This window comes from Triticum aestivum, chromosome 7D (genome assembly GCF_018294505.1).
Source record: "Triticum aestivum cultivar Chinese Spring chromosome 7D, IWGSC CS RefSeq v2.1, whole genome shotgun sequence".
NCBI classification, from domain to species: Eukaryota; Viridiplantae; Streptophyta; class Magnoliopsida; order Poales; family Poaceae; genus Triticum; species Triticum aestivum.
The window spans coordinates 607,584,337-607,590,130 of NC_057814.1; positions in this window are offsets into that span (position 1 = coordinate 607,584,337).

The window sequence follows — 5,794 nt, forward strand, 5'->3', positions numbered from 1 at the left end:
GGCTTACCAGACACCCCCGGCTTATTCGACGACTTCCGTCGACGTGGGTATCCCAACAAGGACTGGAGGTGTCCCTTGTTTAGTGCCGGCTCTCCGCAATGAACGTCTACCCAAGGACTTCAAAGGGCCTAGGAAGGTGCCTAATTACACGGCTGATTTACAACCCAGAGCCTGGATTGAGAGTTATGACATGGCCATGGAATTGCTGGAGGTCAGTGAAGCGGCGATGGCCAAGTACTTCACCATGATGTTAGATGGGACTGCCCACACTTGGTTGAAAGGGCTACCACCGAATTCCATCGGGTCTTGGGCTGAGCTGAAAGCCCGGTTCATCCAAAACTTCAAAGATACCTGTAGGCAGTCTATGTCAATTGTGGATTTGACTAACTATAAACAGCAGGAGGGTGAGTCTACGACACATTGTGTTCGCCGGGTCAAAGAGATAATACATTCATCTGACAAGATGGATGCCGGCTCTGCAGTCTTAATGTTGGAGCAGAATTGTCGTTTCCTGCCCCTGAAGATGAAACTCGGGCGGCTTAAGCGCGACTGCAATGATATGGGTACGCTGATGGCGGCTCTCGTCAAGTACGCCGATTCTGATAGTACCAAGGACCCCGCTTCAGATGACGAAAGGACAGGGAAGGGAAAGAAGAACGGCAATGGCAAGGGTCCTCAGCATAACCCGGGGAACCAAGGAGGTGGCAAGCGTAAGGCCGACGGCAGCCTAGAGTTCGTGGCCAACGCCAGCTCACAGGGAATAACCAGCGACGCAAGGGGAGGCCACCTCCCCGAGCCGGCGGGTCAGGCCCGACGCTGGAGCAGCTGTTGAATGAGCCTTGTCCAAGGCATGGCTCTAGGGAGAAGCCAGCTACTCATTTATGGAAGGATTGCGCAATCATGAAAGCCTTTAAGAATTCCAATGCCTTTAATGGCAACCATGGCCCGGGCGGCGGCTCAGGCGCTGGCGGTTTTCATGGCCCGGGCGGCGGCTCAAATTCTAATCCTCAGAACGGTCAAGGGGGCTTTAATCAGCAGTCTGGCCAGGGTCATCAACAGTAGCAGGGGGGTTATCAGACCAATCCAAAGCAGCTTAACGGTGGACAGTATCACGTATTTACCACCAGTCTGTGTAAGCGAGATCAGAAGCTTCATAAGAGGGCTGTGAATGCTGTTGAGCCGGCGGTTCCACGCTATTTAAGATGGTCTGAGCAGCCTATTGTGTGGAGTAGGGAGGATCACCCTCCCCGGGTTGATAATCCGGGTCACTTGGCCTTGGTGGTGGCTCCTCAGGTGGGAGGATATAAGTTCACTAAGGTGCTCATGGATGGAGGCAGCAGTATCAACATCCTCTATTATGAGACTTTCCGTCGTATGGGGTTGATTGATAAGAACCTCAGCCAGTCAAACACTATTTTCCATGGTGTGGTGCCTGGTAAGTCGGCTTATCCAGTTGGCAAGATCGAGTTGGAAGTGGCCTTTGGAGACGAGTACAACTACAGGGTGGAAAAATTGACCTTTGAGGTGGTCAAGATAAGAAGTCCGTATCATGCCATATTTGGGCGGCCGGCTTACGCCAAGTTCATGGCTCGGCCGTGTTACGTGTATTTACAGCTCAAGATGCCGGGTCACAATGGGACCATTACGGTTCACGGCAGCCGGAAGGTGGCCTTGGAGTGTGAGGAAGGCGATGCAGCTTATGCAGAATCTGTTTGTGCAACAGAGGAGTTGAAATTTTACAAGGACAATGTTGACCCAACAGATATGACCTCTCTGAAAAAGCCGACTACGGAGCATGAGCCGGCAATGAAATTTAAGTCGGCTGATGAGACTAAACTTGTTGATTTCGTTCCAGGTGATTCATCTCAGCAGTTTAGCATCAGTGCCAATCTGGATCCAAAATAGGAAAGCGCGCTCATCGAGTTCATCCGTGAGAATAGGGACATTTTTGCATGGAAACCTTCTGACATGCCAGGTGTACCTAGAGAACTCGCTGAGCACACTCTCAATGTTGATCCGAAATTTAAGCCGGTCAGGCAATTCCTTCGGCGGTTTAATGAAGAGAGGCGGAAAGCCATTGGTGAAGAGGTGGCCCGGCTCTTGGCGGCCGGGTTTATTGTTGAAGTCTTTCACCCAGAGTGGTTAGCTAACCCGGTGCTCGTGCTCAAGAAGAACGGCACCTGGCGGATGTGTGTGGACTACACGGACTTAAACAAGGCATGTCCGGCTGATCCTTTTGCCCTTCCCCGTATTGATCAAATCATTGATGCTACGGCGGGTTGCGAGCGCTTAAGTTTCTTGGATGCTTATTCTGGATATCATCAGATTAAAATGGCAGTTAAGGACCAGGAGAAGACGGCGTTCATCACTCCCTTTGGAGCCTTCTGCTATGTGTCTATGCCTTTTGGACTCAAGAGTGCACAGGCGACTTATCAGCGTTGCGTGCAGAACTGTCTTCATAACCAGATTGGGCGCAATGTTCATGCCTATGTGGATGATATTGTGGTTAAGTCCAGGGAGAAGGAAACCTTGATAGATGATCTGAGGGAAACCTTTGATAATCTCCGGGTCTACAAGATGATGCTTAACCCGGCCAAGTGTGTTTTTGGTGTTCCTGCAGGCAAGCTCTTGGGTTTCTTGGTTTCTAACAGAGGCATTGAAGCTAACCCGGAGAAGATCAAGGCAATCACCTCTCTGGCTAAGCCGGCGTGTATAAACGACGTCCAGCGCCTGGCGGGTCGTATCGCTGCTTTAAGCCGGTTTATAAGCCGTTTGGGTGAGAAGGCCATGCCATTATACCAGTTGATGAAGAAAACTGATGACTTTGTCTGGAATGATGCAGCTAATACTGCTTTTGAGGATTTGAAGAGGCAGCTGGCAGAGCCCCCAGTCCTGCTGCTCCGGTTGACAAGGAGCCTTTATTGCTGTATGTAGCTGCTAACACACGGGCCGTCAGTGTGGCTGTGGTGGTGGAGCGCAAGGAAGAGGGTAAGGAGCATCCGGTTTCAGCGGCCGGTTTATTACGTCAGCGAAGTGCTCATAGAGTCCAAACAGCGGTATCCACATTGGCAGAAGCTTGTTTATGGCGTATTCATGGCAAGCTGGAAGCTAAAGCACTATTTTCAGGGTCACCCTATCATTGTGGTTAGTTCTGCCCCTCTTGGGGATATCATCCAAAACAGAGAAGCTACAGGGAGAGTGGCTAAGTGGGCTATAGAGCTTGGGCCTCATGGTCTAAAATACGTGCCACGCACTGCTGTTAAATCTCTAGCTTTGGTGGATTTCATCAACGATTGGACAGAGCTACAAGTGCCCGAGGAAAAGCCGGATAATACGTATTGGACTATTCACTTCGACGGGTCCAGACAATTGGAGGGCTCGGGGCCTGGAGTTGTATTGGCTTCCCCTAAAGGTGACAAGTTTCATTATGTGCTACGGTTGATGTTTCCTTGCACTAACAATGCGGCTGAGTATGAGGCCTTGCTCCATGGTCTTCGGATGGCTAAGGAGATGAGCTTGAGCCGGGTAAGGTGCTTCGGCGACTCAGACTTAGTGGCTCAACAAGTATCAGGCAAGTGGGATTCCAAGGACCCTCTCATGGCGGCTTATCGCCGTGAAGTTGATGCCATTGCGGGGCACTTTCAGGGTTACCAAGTAGAGCACATCGATCGCAGGAAGAACGAGGCGGCTGATGCTTTAAGCCGGCTGGGCTCTCAGCGAAAACCGGTGCCGCCTAATACTTTCCTGGACGTCTTGCATAACCCTTCTGTTAAGTTGCCTACAGAGGAAGACTTGGCTGTCCCTGACCCGGAGGCACAATTGGTGGCGGCTCTCCACATCATCCCGGACTGGACAGTGCCCTATCTGGCTTACATGACCCGGGGAGATTTGCCTGAGGATGAAACTTTGGCCAGACAAATAACCCGGCGGTCTAAGTCAATGGTTGTTATCAATGGTGAGCTGCATCGCCGCAGTGTTACGGGAGCGTTCCAGCGTTGTGTCTCCCCTGAGGAAGGTCAAGAGATCTTGCGTGAGATTCATGAAGGGGATTGTGGCCATCATGCCGGCTCAAAATCCCTTGTGGCCAAGGCTTTTCGTCATGGTTTTTATTGGCTGACGGCTCATGCTGATGCGGAGGACTTGGTCAGTAAATGTGATGGTTGCCAAAGGTTCTCACGACGGGCTCATGTGCCGGCTCAGGAGCTGAGGATGATACCAATCACTTGGCCATTTGCGGTCTGGGGGCTTGATATGGTTGGGCCTTTTAAAAGGTCCAAGGACAAGAAGACCCACCTCTTGGTGGCAGTTGACAAATTCACAAAGTGGGTTGAAGCAGAGCCAGTTAGCAAGTGTGACGCAGCCACGGCGGTTCAGTTCATGAAAAGGGTGATATTTCGCTTTGGCTTTCCACACAGCATTATAACTGACAATGGTACCAATCTGTCCAAGGGCGCCATTGAGGAGTTTTGTCAACGAGAGCATATTCGACTTGATGTTTCATCAGTGGCTCACCCTCAATCCAATGGTCAAGCTGAGAGAGCCAATCAGGAGATTCTGAAAGGCATCAAGCCCCGGCTTTTGGTCCCTTTGCAACGGACGCCGGGTTGTTGGGTGGAGGAGTTACCCTCCGTATTATGGAGCATCAATACTACTCCTAACAGGTCTACGGGTTTCACGCCTTTCTTCATGGTTTATGGAGCGGAAGCAGTCCTCCCCAGTGACATCCGTCATGACTCGCCTCGAGTGGCGGCTTATGTTGAGGCGGATAATGAACTGGCGCGCCAAGATGCTCTTGACTTGTTGGACGAACAGCGTGATGTGGCAGCAGCTCGATCAGCGATTTACCAACAAGACCTGCGCCGTTATCACAGTCGCCGGGTGAAGTCCCGGGTCTTCCAGGAAGGTGATCTGGTGCTCCGGCTCATCCAAGATCAAACAGATGCACACAAACTATCCCGCCTTGGGAAGGACCCTTTGTGGTCAGCAAGAACTTGCACAACGGGTCATACTACCTTATTGACGTTCGGGAGCATAAAGATTCACGTAAGTCAGAGGAAGAGACCCGTCGGCCGTGGAACATAGCCCAGCTTCGGCCTTATTATACTTGAGCCACCGGCTCACATAATGTACATATTTCTATAGCCATGTATATATTATGATAAGCAATAAAGCAGGACCTCTGTCCTTTTTCTCCTCCAAAAGGTAACTGTGTTGTTTCCATTACAAGATCACATGGTAACTTGGAGGTGGATCCGGCTTATGATCGTATTCGAATCTAGCCGTATGCAATAAGGTCATTTGGGGGCTTCCTGTTCAAACATAGGTCGTATTCGAACCAAAGAGAACATAGCTGTCGATACCCATTTGATTGGCAAAGTGCCGAGCTCATTGGGGAGTTTTTCTTTGATCATATTTGAATCATAGCTCAACCCCCTTTGGGAACTGACGTGGATCGTATTCGAATCAGCGTCGTTAAACAACTCCTAAGGTCATTTGGGGGCTTCCTGTTCAAACATAGGTCGTATTCCAACCAAAGAGAACATAGATGTCGGTACCCTCTTGATCGGCATCGCCAAACCCACTGGTGGCTAGATGATCGCATTCGATCTTAGCTTAACCCCTTTGGGACGGGTCTCTGGTCGTATTCGAACCGGAAGCCCCTGAGTTTTGATTTTCTGATTTACAACAAGTTCTTCTGGTTCTTGCTCCGCCAGCTTAACTTTGATTAACAGTGCTAGTTGCACACAATCAGCGTTATCAAGACTGGTAAACCGGAGTTGAGGTACCAACCTTA